The 17,210-nt window shown below is 58.8% G+C and overlaps 1 protein-coding gene and 1 long non-coding RNA gene across 14 annotated transcripts in view; both read right to left on the bottom strand.

The window, feature by feature from the left end:
* Dlgap2 (DLG associated protein 2) overlaps positions 1-17,210 on the bottom strand; it is a 653,188-nt gene that overhangs the window by 181,074 nt on the left and 454,904 nt on the right. The window lies entirely within an intron of this gene.
* On the bottom strand, positions 15,391-16,859 carry LOC144370245 (uncharacterized). The gene is made up of 2 exons (XR_013430135.1): positions 16,542-16,859; positions 15,391-15,941 (listed from the first exon to the last, which is right to left on the bottom strand). It is a non-coding gene; the product is annotated as an uncharacterized LOC144370245 (long non-coding RNA).

Genomic DNA, 17,210 nt, shown 5'->3' with positions numbered 1-17,210 from the left:
AGCTCGTTCTCTGTGGGTCCTGCCAAGCCACTGTTTCTCCTCTTGTCCATCTTTATTCCGTGTCTGTTAAAGCTTTAGAACAGATTAACCTTTTTACAGATTGGGAAAGAGGATTAACTCTGCTTCAATACCCTGGTGTCTCTATTTGAGATTTCTTCTGAGTCTGATTTTGGTGAAAAAGGATTTCCTTAGCAGAGCCTCTCTCCTTGTCTTTGGGTCATCTCTGGATGTCCCCAGGAGCAGAGAGGACACAGGTGCACAGCCTGTTCTGGGCCGCTACGGCTTTCCCTCCCTGACTGTAACCTTTGGTCCCCTGGGATTTAAGTTCAGGTGCTACATAGGAATCCAACATCACTTTTTCCTAGACAGCTGTCCCTTTGTCCCATTTAATGGCCAGCAGCCACCCACTCAGAGGGACGGGCAGGGAGAATTTCTGGAGGGGCTCAGGAGCCGCCCCCGGCCCACAGACAGGCAACAGATGGTCGTCCCGGCAGGCGGTGTGTTCGGGCTGGTCCTCCCCAGGTGCTTCCCTGGCCCTGGCTGGGCCACGGGCAGCCCGGGTGGGGCTGGAGGCTGCCAGGCGGATTGTCACGGCTGCGTCTTTTGTCCAGGTTGTCCTTCACATCTGCAGGGCGAGTGTCTGCCCAAGTCGTGCTCTTCCAACAGCGAGGGCTCGGTTCAGCTCGGTTGCGGTCACTGAAATGTCTCGGCGGCACTTGAATTTTGTTTTGTGATTTCTGGGGAGGTGGCTGCTGCGGCTAATAGGTGCAGCTCACCTGCAGGGAAGCAGGCAGCGAGGCCAGGGGACAGGCGTGGCCAGGAGCCGCATTCGCAGTGCACGCTGCACGCGGGGCGGCACCACCCATGCTGACCCTCAGTGGTGCCCAGTTGGCGCCTATTCACTTGAAGGGATTTATGGAGATGCTCCTAGAACCCGCGGCTTGGCCAGGCCAGGGACGGAAAGAAGAATGACACGAAAAAGAGAAGGTCCTTCTGCCTGCAGACCCCCGGCAGGTGGGCGAGAAGCTCTGCATTGTCGGCCACGGAGGGAGGGAACCCAGAGGTCAGGGTCACTTCAGGCAGCTGAGGCCACGTCCCCCACAGAGTGGCCCAGGCTCTCCTGACCCCACTCTCCAGCCAGGGCCTCTCCAACTGGAAAGCCAACAGTTCCAGGACTGTTTTCTCTGCAGCACCAGGACCCCAGGGACCTGGTGAGTGATGGGCGTGGGCGTTAAGGAGGGCTGGCTGGCTGAGGGCGGGAGGTGTGAGCCGCAGGGGAGCGTCAGGGAGGCCTGGCTCCGAGTCCTGGCAGTGCTGGGCTCTGCTGTCTCCATCTTGCAAACAAGGGGTGACGGAGGAGACTGCGCAGCTGGGTGGCGGTGCTGGGAGCAGTGATGAAGATGAAGCCCTCGCTGGTGCCCGGCACAGGAAGGAAGGCCCCAACTAGGGAGTCGAGTCAGTGAGTAGACCTGTCACCGGAGTGGGTGACTCGTGTCCTGAGGCTGGCGTGTGCCAGGCGGGGAGGCTGCCCAGAGCTTGCCTTCTCTAGAGGAGCTGCGGCTCGAGAGAGCTGTCTGTGGAGTGGGAGGCAGCGGCCCTGGGCCCTTCTACCCTGGGGCAGTGCTGCTGGGTCTGCCAGGCCGGGTGTCCTGGGCCCTGCACCCTCTCAGGGCTCACGTGGGGCCCAGACTCCTCTTCTGGGATCCATGTCACCTGAGGAGCAGGGACCCGGGGCTGAGGAGGTCTGGGCTCAGCCTGAGGAGCTCGGCTCATTTTCAGGAGGAAGGGCAGCTCTGAGTCCCTCCTTCCCGGTGCCCACTCACTGCGCAGAGACAGGTCTCGGGCAGAGCACACGGGCAGCCAGGCCACCCTCCAGGCTCAGTGACCTCACCATCCACTATTGCTTTCACGCTGTGTCTTGACAACACAAAGCAAAACTAACAAGCCCCGAAAAGACAAGGAACTGCAGGATCATAGAAGCCAGAGGTGAGTGTGGAGTTCAAACCTCTGACTGTGCCGCAGGGTTGTATCACAGAGAACTCTGTAACGGCTGAGCTACAGCCAGCACAGCAAGAGCAGACCCTCCCAGATGGCCTCCGGTCAGCAGAGGGCAGCCGCAGAAGCTCTTGGCATGACCACCCATCAAACGACTCTGGAGGCTTTCGACCTGCCCTTCCTAAGAGTGGGCAGAACGGGCCTCTGGGAGGAGGGAGGCAGCACTGCCAGTGACCTTCCTGTCAGGGCTTCTGGCTGTGTAGACCTGGCAAGCACGCGGGCGGTGACAGGTGGCAGATGCTAGCGGCTGCACTGAGTTCCTAACCAGTGGAGGCCCTGGCTGCAGAGGGCCTTCCGAACCCCGGGCTGCAGCTCCACCTGCCAGAGGAGGTAGGATTGGGAGGAGACGGAGGGAGGGCCCAGCCTGGTGAAATGAGACACTAAATGCTGACCAAGCCGGCCTCTCAGCTGAGGAAATGGCCTCTGCGACAGCCCTTGCTGCACCCAGCCTGGGTCTCTGACCGCCTCCTCCTGGCCCTGGGCAGTGGTGCCCCCGTGTGCCCAGCAGGAGCCCAGAGGCAGCTGGAGCCCAGGTGTGCGGGGAGGTCGCAGCGCTCTCCAGAGGAGCGAGAGCCAGGGAGCTCCTCTGCGGCCTCGTGCCTGCTGGGCATCTGGGCGGCACATGCCTGTCCCCGAGAGCCAAGGCTTCTCCTCAGCTCCAGTCCTGCTGCAGGCCGAAGCAAACACCCACGAGCCAAGCCAAATGTGCCCCGGGTGGGCCCTGCTGCCACTGCAGCCTGCCCCCAGGCCAACACCAGCCCGGTCCACACCCAGCCCCCGTCCCAGACCCCAGAAGGAACAGCAGGACCCACACACATTTGGCCTTGAGGTACAAGTGGATTAGAACTAAACTCAGTTTGTACCCATGCCACCTGAGTTAACGAACGGCCTACGTTCTCCAGCTGAGACCCTCCCGGTACTTGGGCTGTCTTGCATGGAGGTTTAAATTGAACACCTGTGGTTTCACACTAAAGCACAAAGCATGATTTAAGGCATTCTTGCACCATAAATCCTGACTCGGTTGCACTTAATGCTGTGCCACCTCGCTGCAGTACAGCAGGTAAGGATGCAGTGAGAAACATGAGAAATACAACCTTACACTCCCCCTGCTCTTCCTCCAGCACACACCACCCTCTCACTCTCAGGTAAGTCTGGCCCACCACCAGCTGCCCATCATCAGCCACAGTGCTCTGCCCTGGCAGGAGGGCCAGGCTCACTCCTAAACGTCCCAGGACGTGCAGGTCAGCACCCACAGAGTCACACAGCCTGATGTGCCCACGGGGCCATGCCTGGAACCTCCTGTGGAGTGAGGCTCCTGGAGTCTCTCTTCCCCAGCACCAGGAGAGGCGGGGCCTGGGGACTGCTTCCACCCGGCTCACCTGGAGCAGGCAGGTGGTGAGCACCAGGAGAGGGAGGAGGCCTGTACCCAGAGCTTCCCCAGAGCTTCCTCCCGCATCTCCAGAACAGGTTGTCCCCCCCAGACGCAGAGCTGACCTGTCACGACGTTGCCCGGCACACCTGGACCCACAGCATCAGGCTCCAGAGAGAGCCCTGGCAGGCCTGGTGGGCCCAGGAGTCAGGGCTGAGAGGCCCAGGGGAGACTGCAACGCACAGAGGTCTGAGAACCTTACCGTGGGGTCACGGACACGTGGTTTCCCAGCAGAGTTAGAAAGACAGACATGTAGACAGACACTAGACATGACAGACTCACGGAAGGACACCAGATATACACGTCCTTCCTGAATCTTGTTCTCCAGGAAGGAAGCAGGGAAGGCAGAGAAGGAGTGAGGAAGATTTCAGTAAGTGTCAGATTTAATGGTGTGGCTTCTCCTGTTGAGAAATATCTGTTTATTTGTATATATTTTGAACAAAAATTGCAAAAATGCTATTCATTTCAAGTATCTAGGAAATGGACAACAGACCAGGCCAGTGTGCTGGGTCCTGGTCAGCCAGGTTGACCTTGTGGCAGGCTGGGCCAGGGCTTCCCTAACCGGAGTCTCTTCAGCTGGACTTGGATTCTCTCCTACGTGCTGTGAAGCGAAGGTCTTCTGCTGCGTGGTGACCGGCCTGGAGTTGAAGTTAGAGGCGAATAGTCACAACTGACATCATGTCTTGGGCTCTGACCCCAAGAGGCCAGTCCTTCCTGGACAGGGACAGGGTACATAGCTCTGTCACTATCACTGCGAGGGGAGGTGGACACTGTGCATCTCCTGCCCAAGTATCTGGGACCATCGTGAGACCCAGAAGAGCCTCATGTCTTAATGGCTGAGGAAATAGCCCGAGAGCTATATCACAGCACACAGTGGACGTGCCCTGCAGTGCACACGCTGGCACCCTGGTCCAGGACCTCAGAGCATTTGGGGACCAGGTCTTCACAGAGGTAACTGAGGGTCCTCAGGGTGTTCTGTATTCCTGTCTGACAGAAGTCCCTGTAGAAGACGGGTCAGGACACACACACAGAGGATGGCCACACAAGCACGCAGGGAGAGAGGCCTCAGGGAAGCCACCCTGTCCACTCGTCCGTCTTGGACACGCAGCCTCCAGGACTATGGGGAAATGGGCTTCAGGGTTTGAGCTCCACAGTCCGAGGAATCCACCAGGGCAGCCTGGTCTGGCCAACACAGCCTCCTTGAAACTGACCGAAAGCCGCTGCGGCTGGTTCCCACTGGACCGTGGAATTCTGAGGTCGACTCACCTTCTGGGCTCTCTGGGCTCTCTGGGCACTGTGGCCTTGGGTGGGGCCTGTGCCAAGAACCTGTGTCAGCCCTGTGCACCCGGGAGGCATGGGCTTCCTGCTCAGGGTGACAGGGAGGAGGACTGCGGTTAGGCACCTGGTGGAAGAAGCATCTGTGCACACCATAAAGGAAGAGGCCTGGGGAGAGGCAGGGCAGCCTTCGCAACCCAGGCACAGCGACAGCTGTCCCGGGTAAAAGGTATCTAGAGGCTGAGAGAAGTGCCCCGGAACAGGGACAGGTCTGCCCTAGGACTCACATACCTGCCCCTGCTCCAAGGTTACTGCCAGGTCCTACTCGAGTTTGTATGACTCACAGCTGGACATAAGTGAGTGACCCACTGCTTCTGATAAGAACTGACCACTGAATTCTGATACTCTGTGAGCACTTGTACAACCAGTGATCTTCTAATCACAGAAAAGAATGTAGGCAGAGAAGAGCAAACTCTGCTTCAAAAAGCCGTGTTTAGTGAGCGCGCACTGAATTCTTAGTTACGGGAACAAGACAGCACGGTTTGGCTGCTGCCGAGCTGCTCCCGCCCCGGGCGCCTTCTCCTGGGTGTCTCCTTCCCGCGCCTGGGAGCTCCTGGGGAAGGTCAGCAGCATTTGCTGTGTGACTGTGTCTGCTGGGACCTGAGATGGATTTTGCTTGGGTGCTTAGTTCTGGGGACAGGTCAATGCCATGAATAGCCAGAGGACACCAGGTAACCGCTCTTGGTTCAGCAAGCACTGTTTACCGCCGAGCAACATGCGGAAGCTATCCTTGCCCACATCCCAGGCACCAGCCCCCCACCCCAGCACCCACCAGTGCACCTTCTCCTCTTGGATTCACAGGCGCTGCACTCGGCCCGGCTGGCCCAGGGTGCAGGGAGAAGCTCTGCAGAGACGCAGGAGATCAGAGTCCATCTCCGTACCCTGCAAAGCTGCCTGTTTCCCAGCATCGGGCCTGTGGCCCACACCCAGCCTCACACACCTGGTGTCCCATCAGCACAGCGTTGCCCGCGCCTGGACCACGTGTCCAGGGCTCCATGCTCAAGCAAAAGGGCCTCCATGGAGTGCCTGCGCAGCAGTGGGCCGGTGGCCCCACTCGTGTCACTCCAGTGCTGCACATCCCAGGAGTCTCTGGGGGACCAGGAGCCACCCTCTGGAGTCCAGCCTGGAGGGAGCTGGCACCTGCCTGGTCCCTGGTGGAGCGGGGGTCACGTCCTTGCTCCCAGTGGTAAGACCATCTCCTGTCATCTCCTGTCTACACCCTGGTCCTCTGGGTCAGGCCGGGCTCAGGCGTGCCCTGCTCCCCACCTCTGCGGTGGGCGGAGCTCACACTGAGCCTGGTCTCTCCTATCAGCTATCATCCCAGCCTCTGGAAACGTCTCCTGGCCACGCACCTCTGTCCAGTGGCACTCTCATTGACACCTGGGCACCTGGTGAAAACCTTGGGTCCACTATGTCCTCGGGAAGGTGAGGAGCTCTGGTGCCTCCCACTCTCCAACCCTGGGTGGCCCCTTCCTTCCGGCCCTCTCTAGGGTCACCGGATGGTGCCTCTGACCATCAGATGGGGCAGGGCCCCCAGGCCTTGCTGTAGAGGCCTCTCCAGGCTCGGCTTGTGCCGCCCTTGGAGACCTGGGGTGATCAGTGTCAGTTCCACTATGCGTCCCTGTCCTTGGAGACCTGGGGTGATCAGTGTCAGTTCCACTAGGCATCCCTGTCCTGGCTCCATCCCCAGGGGAGGCCCAGGACAGCCGGCGGGCTGCCCTTCCTTCCAGCCACCCCTGCAGAGCTGACCGCCGCAGCCTCTTCTCCCTGCAGGTGGGTTGCCTTCACCCCAGTGGCGTCTCCTAAAAATCACTTCCTAACATCTGAAAATGAGATTTTGGACAGAAACCAGATTCTTGGCATCCTTGAAGGCTCAGAGGGTCAGGTGACAGGGACAAGCCACAACAGGGCAGAGGCTGCAGATGGCAGCTTCCCTGTACCACTGGCCTCCTGCAGGCCCGCAGCTCTGGGGGTGAGCATCCAGACACAAGGAAGGAAGGAGGTAGGAGAAGCTAGCCAGGCACCCCAAACGCACACCCGAGTAAGAGCCGCCTCCAGGAAGGACAAGCTCTGCCCCGACCGAGGCCTAACTCCTGGATGGAAACGTGCACCTGTGAGCAGACTCCGGGCTCAGCTCTGCCACAGTAAGACACTTTCCACGGAAGTCTGGCCCTGCTCACACTAGGGGAGCCCCTCCGGCAGGTTTCCCGGGGCGACGCAGCCTGAGCAGATCTGGGACTGTCGCCTGTGTGGAGGACTTGGCTCTGGGGGTCATTCATAAAGGTGGGGGACAAAGAGGTCGGCGTGCTCTGGGCAGCATCCCGTGTAGCCCCTGCTTTTCCCAGAACCCTGGCCACTGACGCTGGGAGGAGAGGCAGCGGGCAGAGAGTGGCACGATGCCCCAAGGTCACGGAACAGTGGCTCACGCTGGCTGCTCTGCTGTCACTTAAGACAGGCACGTTTCTCCTGTTCCTCTCTCCCTGCTCCTCCTGACCTCTCCCCTCCCTGATCTCAGGGGAAACAGGACCACCTCTCTTCCCCATCCTAGGAGAGTTACCTGTCCTGAGCACACACCCACCACAGGAACCAGGGAATCAGACTTTGGGGATGGCACCAGAAGACCTCAGAAAGGACCATCCCCCAAGTAAACAGTGGACCACAACTCAACGGAGCCCTCGTGGAATGTCGGCTTTGAGTCACCTCTTGAAAGCCCCTGTTCCTGCCGATGGCAGAATCACGGCCTCTGGGACAGGGGTCCCCGTGTTTCTCCCTTGTTAGCAAAGACATAAACCTTTTTCCTTCTCCACAGAACTTGTCCTCATTACTGGATTGGCATTGGGACGAGGACCCAGCTTCAGCAGGAGTCACAGGGTGACAGTGCAGGGCTGGCGTGGACCAGGATCAGGATGAGGATCAGGACTTGTTCTGTCTGCCCTGGCCCAGAGCAGACCCCGCAAGGCGGGCCCTTCCGCACGTTCTGCCCCAGTCCAGGCACCCTCAGACTGCTGCACACGGCCCAAGGCCCCAACGCCAAGGGGCTGCCGGTGGGGTCAGCGCCCGCCTCTTGCCACTCCTTCCTCCAGGACGTCTCCGTCCTCCCAAACTCCACCCCTGGGTCAGTTCAAGTGTCCATTTGGGCAGGGGTCCACCTGGGAGCAGAGGAAGGAGACACCTGTGGGAACCCAGGTGGATGCCTGGCTGCGAGTCCTGCTGCAGGAGACCCCTGAGAAGATGGTGCTTCTCCCGCGGGGCTCCGTCTGAGCATGCTCGGTCCCCGGAGCAAGGTGGCTGTCCTCTGGCTCCCAGCCTCCTTCCAGCAGCTCGGTTTCCACCTGAGGCCTGGAGGAGAGGCTAAGCCCCAGCTCACAGAGCTGCAGGGGGCATAACCCTGCTGGGGTGTGACACGGGGCTTCTTGACCCAGTTCTGCTTCCACCTGAACTATGCAGCCAGTTGGGAGCACATCGCCCAAATGGCATAGTCCACTTCATGTCCTTTACCCAAAACAGATGTGACCAAGAGGACACTGGAGAAGACCTGCACATCTTGCAGCGCCAAGAGTTGTCCACAGAGCCGGTGCTGAGGTGAATTCTAAGACGATGAAGCGGGGGAAACACAGATGCAGACAAGTTTGTAAAGGAAACGTGCAGATTTCCATTTGTCCTCGTTTTAAAAAATTTGCTAAGAAAGATAAAACCACATCTTATAAAAACGATGTGCAGTAGAGACCACAGATGAATCGCTGCCAGGCTGCAATACTCTGCAATACTCTGCAGGGAGAATCCGACCCATGAAGTGTCAACTGAGAGAATGGGGCCATGGCCGTCCTGGGAGCCACCCGGCTTCTGGGAATGCAGTCGGGCACTTACAAGAACCCTGTCGTTTCTTGGTTTGTGGCCCCCAGGCACAGGGGTCAGCAGCAGTGGTCTCCTCCCCAGCTCTCCCCAGCCACAGAGCTTCCTGCTGCTCTGGGAACATTCCAGAGCCCTTTACAGAAGCAAAACGATGTCCAGCAGAGAGCTGCTCGCACTGATGCCCTAGTGCAGGCAGCCAGGACGTCAGCAGGACCAGAAGGGCCAGGCCACTAGGGACAGAGGGGGAGCATTCAGGTTCTCGTCTCCCCCTCCGTCCTTCTGATGGCCAGTGGGCACTAGCACCTGCAGACACCCAGCTCTCATCCTTCCCTTCTCATGCATCCAGTGACGGGTCTGCTCGCAGCTCCCTGAGCCAGGCTGGATCCAGCCATGGGCAGAGGCCCCTGTGAGGCCACTGGCTTGAGGAGGAGAGCCTGAACCTGAGGTCAGCAGAGTGCCTCGTGGAGCTGGTGGGAGCAGCGTCACGGTACCAGCACCTGCAGGAGCAGAGACCCTTAGCTTGTGGCCTGAACCCGAACCCACCACCACGTCCTCAGGTCGCCCAGGAGGAAGGTGTGAGTAGTCCTCTCTCCAGACGACGAAGCCGCAAAGGGTTGGTACGACCCTGCCCCAGGCTGGCACCAGGACAGAGGGCGGCTTCCCAGGGAAGGAGCTTGGAACTCTGGAGGACGCCTTCCCACGCCCTGGACGTTCCTACAGTGGTCCCTGTCCAAAGCCCAGTGCCGGGGCCGAGTATGCCGCACACCCTCGGGGGTGGGAGAGAAAGGTGCTGGATGAGACCAGCTTCCACACTCCAGACCCAAAGCCACTCCACACTCCCCAGTCTTAAGTAAGGGGTGACGGGCAGGTCCCAGCTCTTACTCCATGTGCAGCACAGTCTTAAGTAAGGGGTGAAGGGCAGGTCCCAGCTCTTACTCCATGTGCAGCACAGTCTTAAGTAAGGGGTGAAGGGCAGGTCCCAGCTCTTACTCCATGTGCAGCATAGTCTTAAGTAAGGGGTGACGGGCAGGTCCCAGCTCTTACTCCATGTGCAGCACAGTCTTAAGTAAGGGGTGACGGGCAGGTCCCAGCTCTTACTCCATGTGCAGCACAGTCTTAAGTAAGGGGTGACGGGCAGGTCCCAGCTCTTACTCCATGTGCAGCACAGTCTTAAGTAAGGGGTGACAGGGCAGGTCCCAGCTCTTACTCCATGTGCAGCACAGTGACGTACAGACCCATCGAGCTTGGGGTGGGTCTGTAATCACTTCAGGGTGCCTCTGTGAACTTGGGGGTCTCACCTTGAAGCACCTGCATTGCACTCATCCCTGGCCCCTCCTGAGCCACAGGCAGGACAGACTTGTGCCACCTCCGGGGTCTTTGTGTGGAGCATGCAACCCATGGCTGGTAGCACCAGGCTTACAGGGAGCAAGCACCTTGGCTGGGAGTGGGCTACTGTGCGGGCTGACCTGTCACCACCCATGGTCACATGGTGACCCTCTGGCCCCAGCACCTGCTTTTGGACAAAGGAGCCTATAGAGGTAAAGTGAAGCCCCGAGGAGGCTCAGACCACACACTGGTGTCATTACTAGGACGGGGTTGTGGACAGGGAAAGCCACACGTGGACACAGGGAGAAGGGGCGCGCAGGCTGTGGCAGAAGGCCTGAGTGCTAGCCGGCTGCACCCGTCACACATGGCCAGCTCCAGAGCAAGGCAGTCCAGGCTGTGGGCCTCTGCCGCGTGGTCCTGGGTAGCGATGCCTCGGGCAGCCCCACTGGAGAGAGCAAGTGCTGTCTCTCCTGCATCCAGGAAGGCCTGCCTACCCTGCACTCGGCCCTGCACCGCCACTTCCCTGCCACCGGAGATGGATCCTGCTTCCTTGGGCAGGCTCCCACACACCTGGGAGACATCTAAACACGCATGTTCCCTTGCCCGCTGCCAGGCGGGAGCCCAGCACGCCTCACCTGACAGGGAACTGGTACGGGGACATGCGGGTGAGGGCATGGGATGAGCAGCCCCTCTGTGCTGGACCTGGACTCTGCGCCTGTCCCTGCTGGTGGGGATGGAGTCCGGCGGTGTGCATGAAACAGAGAACTCCTGGCGCCCAGCTCTCTCGCTCTGCATGGTGCCTGGCGACCTTCCATGTGCAAATGGATCCAAAAATAGGCTGTGCTGAAATTGTCTCCTGATTTTCATCAAAGAAAAAGAAGACTGGCACTGCATGGTGTGCAGGAAGTGCTAACTCAGCTCTCTGGATGCGCCAACCCTACACAATGCAGTCAAAGAAAGGCCTGGCCGGGGCTCCCAGGGCCTCGGGTGGCCTGAGAAGTCTGTTTCCCGAGGCCTGGGCCTGCCGGGGCTGGAGTGGGTTTGTAGTGAACATCTTTGCTTTCCTGGGGCCTGGAGCCTCGACTTGTCAGAGGGGCCTTGGCTGGAGGCCAGCTATCAAGGCTGGGCCCTGAGGGACAGCACCTCATGCCTGTGGGGGGTACCCAGCTCCACAGCTGCGGGCGGGGAGCACTCATGTCTTGTCCACACTGCTGCCCGGACAAGCTATCCGCCACCCCACGGGCAGAGGCTTGGTCTCCTGGACCCCGCCGGTCACTTGTCACCTTGGCTGATTTTAATGACTCTCACTGTGACAGACTGTCACGTGAGCAGACTGCGCTGAGGCCCAGCATGTCCTGTGGAGCCTTGCAGGCAGGTGGTCTTGGGCACCCGGTAAGAACTGGCCCGTGTGTGCCTCAGGTCACGGAGGTGGTGGGAACACACATTCTCAAAGTCCCTGCTCACGACGGTGAGAAGGACGCAGCAGCAGGGCCTGGCTCCCGCCTGCCCTTTGTGTTTCACAGACGAAGAGTCGGAAAGCGCTGGAGGCTAAACATAAAGGGTCGTGAAAGCACCCGAGGCTCCAGTGAGAACTAGGGTGCACCCCTCGGTAGGGGAGAAGTGTCCGCACAGCCCAGGCCATCCCACGTCCTGCAAACAGGCCGCACGCCGCGCGCTCTTTAATTTTCACTGTGAAGTTCTGTTTAGTCACTTTCAATTAACGTTAAGGAGGGACATAAAGCTAGATGAGAATTCTCATCAGAAACCGGCATTCCTAAGTGACGGGGCTCTGGCTGGAGTCCAGCGCGGCCTGTAAGCCCAGCTCTTGGGCTTGTCAGGGGTTGCAACGCAGCGCTCACGCCCCAACCAGGCCAGGCCCGTCCCCAAACCAGGAGAGCCAAGGCAGGCTGTAGGCTGCAGGACCTGGTGCTCCCTGGCTCCTCCGTACAGGTGCCCTGGCGCTCCGCCGCCCGCCACTCAACCAGCACGAGAGAGTCGGGGGGTGGGGGGGAAGCCGCCCACGAGGGCCACACCTGAAGTCCTAGTGACCACTGGCAGCGCTATGCAGGCGGCCACGGGGGGGGGGGGATGGGCGAGAGCCTCCATGGCAGCCTCCACCACGCCTGGCCTCGATCCTGCCTCTCCTGCCATCCACTCCTGCTCCTCTGTGCATGCCAACCAGGCCTGTCACCTCCACTCCTGTCCCCCACTCCTGTCCCCATACCTGTCCTTCCATACCTGTCCCTCCACAGCTGTCCTTCCACATCTAGGCCTCTATTCTGTCCCCCATACCTGTCCCTCACACCTGTCCCTCCACACCTGTCTCCCACACCTGTCCCCCACACCTTTCCCTCCACAGCTATCCCCCCACGTCTGTCCCTCCACATCTGTCCCCGCACCTGTTCCCCCATACTTGTCCCCCCACCTGCTCCTCTACACCTGTCCCCCACCTGCTCTCCCACACCTACTCCCCTCACCTGTCCCCCCCACCTGCTCCTCTACACCTGTCCCCCACCTGCTCTCCCACACCTACTCCCCTCACCTGTCCCCCCCACCTGCTCCTCTACACCTGTCCCTCCACCTGCTCTCCCACACCTACTCCCCACACCTGTCCCCCCACCTGCTCCCCCACACCTGCCTCTCCATCCCCCACTGTTGACTGAGCAGGGTCCCAGTCACCTGTCCCCCCTCACTAGCCCATCTCTGTCCCCTGGCTGCCATTGCTCATTCTTCAGTGTCCCCGGCCTGCAGGGCAGCCCTCAGGTCTGTCCTCAGCACTGCCCTTGGCAGGGTCCGGGCAGGTCTCCGTGGCTCCCCTGGGCACCTTCTTCTTATCAAGGAATTCTCCTCATGCAGCGAGTCAGTTGTGCAGGGGAACTCGGCCGCCAGCCCAGGGCGGAGCTCCTGGCCCGCTCCCTGCTGCTGGCCCTGGGAGAGGAAGGTGCCTGTTAATGCAGAGCAGCGGGCTCCGTCAGGCTCTCCTTCCCCCAGGGTCAGCCTCTGAAGGAGCACATCTACATTTTAGAAAGATCGTGCTCATTAACTGAAGAGCAGTTTGCCAGAATACTTAAGGGGAAGAAATACACCGGACTTCAGAGTCTGAGGAGGCGGGCTGGCGAGTGGACGGGGACCTAACTGGAGAGAGGCTGAGAGCGCCCCGGCAGAGGGAACCAGAGCACCACTGGGTGCAGGTGGGGCTGCTGTGAAAGGGCAGCATCTCCATACGCAGGTCGGCCAGGTAGACCCTCAAACAGCGGCTGGACTTGCTGGCCCACCCGCATGAGGACGAGTTGAGCCTCGGTGCAGAGGGCTTGTAGCTCGCGCAGTAGATACCCCTGGGCACTGCCATCTGCCAGGTACTGGCCAGGCCTCAGGCTGCAAGAAGAACATGCACCACTTGGTGTCTGCCTCCATCAGTGGCAGAAGCTGGGTGCTGAGGGCAGCCGGCTGAGGAGGGGCTAACTGGGAAGGCCACATGCTGGGAAGGGGTGCCCATGTGCATGGGGCCTCCCACTGGGTTGACCGGCTCTCTCTGGTGCCACAGCAACCTCCAGGCTGAGGCTGGCTGTGTGCTCCCTCTGCCCTCTGAAGCCAGACCCTGCGGCCAGAGGCAAGGCCTGTCCGGCTCAGGCCCAGCTTCCAGCCTGGGTGGGCAGTGCGACCCAGTATCTCTTTGCTGAATGCTGCTACTTGCTCTTCCTTGCTGTTCCATGTTTCAGGGTCTCTATTGCTGACCATCCACTGTCATTCTGTTCCTATGCCATCAGACTCACTCCCCCAGAGTTCAAGGGGTAGAAAGAGTGCATGGTGCTCAGTCTCTTCAGAGCACATTACAGTCAACTTGTAAGTCCAACCCAAATCACTCAATAATGTGACTGCCATCGCCACTGCCACCATCATTATCGCCACCATCACCACATCACCACCACCACCATCACTATCATCACCACCACCACCATCCTCACCAACATCATCACCATCACCATCATTATCACCATCACCATCACCACTATCATCATTAACACCACCATCATCATCACCACCACCACCATCACCATCACACCACCATCACCACATCACCACCACCACCATCACTATCATCACCTCCACCACCATCTTTACCAACATCATCACCATCACCATCATTATCACCATCACCACCACCATCACCACCAGCACCATCATCACCACCACCACCACCACCACCACCATCACCATCACACCACCATCACCACATCACCACCACCACCATCACTATCATCACCTCCACCACCATCTTTACCAACATCATCACCATCACCATCATTATCACCATCACCACCACCATCACCACCAGCACCATCATCACCACCACCACCACCACCATCACCATCACCACTATCATCATTAACACCACCATCATCATCACCATCACCAACATCACCATCATCATCACCTTCACCACTACCACCACCACCACTATCACCATCACACCACCATCATCATCACCTTCACCATCATCACCACCACCATCATCCTCACCAACATCACCACCACCACCATCACCACTATCATCATTAACACCACCATCATCATCACCACCACCACCATCACCATCACCACTATCATCATTAACATCACCATCATCATCACCATCACCACTACCACCACCACCACCATCACCATCACACCACCATCATCATCACCATCACCATCATCATCATCACCACCACCACCATCATCACCACCACCACCACCACCACCATCATTGTCACTTCACCATCATCCTCACCACCACTGTCACCACCTTCACCATCTTCACCATCATCACTTGTCATTACCATGTTCACCACCGTCACCACCTTCACCATCTTTACCACCATCAATACCGTCACCATCGTCATCATCATTCTCACCATGTCACTACAACCATCATCACAGTAACGCTTTGTGTGCCTTGACCTGATTTTTTCTAATTCATTTGAAACCTGCTTCATTGAACTATAACAAATCCTTTCAGGATCAAAGGAGGACACAAATAAACATAGCAAAGACATAAATAAATCACCCTCAGGGTTCCCTGACATCCTGTGTGTCCTTTACGGAGGACAAGTCTCCTTCCCGCACTGCTCTCATGCTTTGTTCAGCTGTTGACATCCTACTCATCCAAGACCAGGAGTTCCCTGCTCTGTGAAGCTGTTTCCCTCCAAGGATCAGCATGCTCCTGCTCTGGACCTTGCAGTCCTCGGCCTGTCTCTGGGTGACCTCGTAGCTACCTGGCTCTGTGGTTACTGATGTACCATCTCCCCCTCCAGATAAGACACAGCATCATGGATCTCCAGAACCCAGCCTGGACCCTGGGCCTGGGAAGCCCACACAGGCCGAGCACTGGACAGAGTCCAAGAGCGCAAGTATAATCCTAATTTAGCTTCATTTTCTAAACTCCTCATACAGAAGAGCTAGCCACAGGGTACTTCTTCAGCAGAGTCTTCAGGTAGGCAGCCTCCAGGAGTCCCGGTTCCTGTCCTCTGCCTGTTTGGTACCTGTAAATGCCGCATATGTCTGGTCAAAGCTGGAACCAGGGCCATGCTACGTGGCCTTTTTCATTCCTATGAAGTTCAGAACCCTCTGAGCAGCTGCTCAGCATCTCAGATGAGCCCCTCTGCAGACACCTACCAAGGTTCCCAGAATCGACTGCTCCTGAAGATTTGCCTGGGTTTACAGACTGCTTAGCACTGTCCCAGGTTTACCGACACTTGTCAAATGTCTGCTTTTTCATGAGAGCTTGGGGTCCTGGAGGCCTGTCTGATGGGGAGGCAGACCAGCTCTGCAGCTCAGGGAGGAGGTGGCAGGGGGAGAAGGGCCTGAGAGCCAAAGGGGAACCAGCCCGTAGCGGGGTGGCTCAGGAGGCCTGTGCCGCCCTGCTTCACGCCGTGTAGCAGGCTGCTGCTGTGTGCTTCTGCTCCTGGAGAGGAGGAGGCAGCAGTGTGAGGCTGTGAGGTGAGGGCAGGGCTGCGAGACCCTCCCCGGCCCCCCCACCTGGTGCAGCCTGCTCCTTGCACTGGGAACCAGGCAGGGTGTGTGCCTGCCTCACACACAGCGTCTGCCTGCTCTCAGTCCCTTCCTGGCCGGCTGCTCTGTAACTCACCCTGGAACTCAACAAGGATGTGCCGGAACAAGGTCGTATGGAGTTTATAGGGAGCTCCACGGCCCGTGTTCAGGGTGCTCCCAGCCCTTCTGCATCCACTGGGTGTGAGCAGGTAGCAGGTGTAGGGCCATTCCAGGAAGGCTGGGGGCGCCCTGGCCCTAGGGGCACCCGAGCTCCTGACCCACAGAGGCTGTGGGCTCTCATCCTGCTCAGACTCCCAGGTCAGAGCTTCCAGCGCCCACTGGCTGCCGTCACCTAGGGGCACAGCTGCATTGGGTCCTGTGGGCAGGTGTCTCAGGGCATGTCGGAGGTCTGTGTCTTCTGTACACAGGGGGCTCCCTCTGCTGCTGCACCCACAGCCAGCAGGGCACGGCAGTTCCCAGGCCCCCCTCATGGGTAAGTCCACGGCCGACTTACCCAGAGCCACACTCAGAGATGGAGGCGAGGATGTCCCTGAGTGTGGGTCTCTGCTCTGCCTGTGCTGCTGGGGGAGCCTGGGCGTGACCTTGGCCTCCATGGCTCTGGGAGGGATCCCGCTTAGAAGTGGCTGCTACGGTGGGAACCACTGGAGGTGAGTCTGGACGTGTTCCATGTGCGTAGCTGGTGCTGGACGGAGCCCCAGGGCTAAAGGACCTCTGGCTGCCCCATCCCTGCAGATGACGGGCCGTGACAGGGACTCCACAGCAGCTCAGGCAGGGCAGGCATTTGGGCAGGGAAACCTGCACACACAGCAGAGGCCACAGTGCTCCGAAAAGCTGAGTCACCCTGGGACCCCTGGCACAGAGCCACCCAGACCTTCACTGAGCCTTCGCTCAGTTTCCCAAGTGCTCAAACGAGACTGTTCTCATTCTCTAAACACACACACACACACACACACACACACCCCTTTAGGAAGAAGTGATAGGAATATGAAATTTCAGGGGGCTGGGATTGTGGCTCAGCGGTAGAGCGCTCGCCTAGCACGGGCGGGACCCGGGTTCAATCCCCAGCACCACATAAAAATAAAGGCATTGTGTTGGGTCCATCCACATGTAAAATAAGTAAATAAATAGATATTTTTTAAAACAGAAATATGAAACTTGGTTT

The sequence above is a fragment of the Ictidomys tridecemlineatus genome, chromosome 14, assembly GCF_052094955.1.
Source record: "Ictidomys tridecemlineatus isolate mIctTri1 chromosome 14, mIctTri1.hap1, whole genome shotgun sequence".
NCBI lineage: Eukaryota > Metazoa > Chordata > Mammalia > Rodentia > Sciuridae > Ictidomys > Ictidomys tridecemlineatus.
Note: the sequence above shows the minus strand (reverse complement) of the source record. Positions and strands in the feature narration are given on the sequence as shown.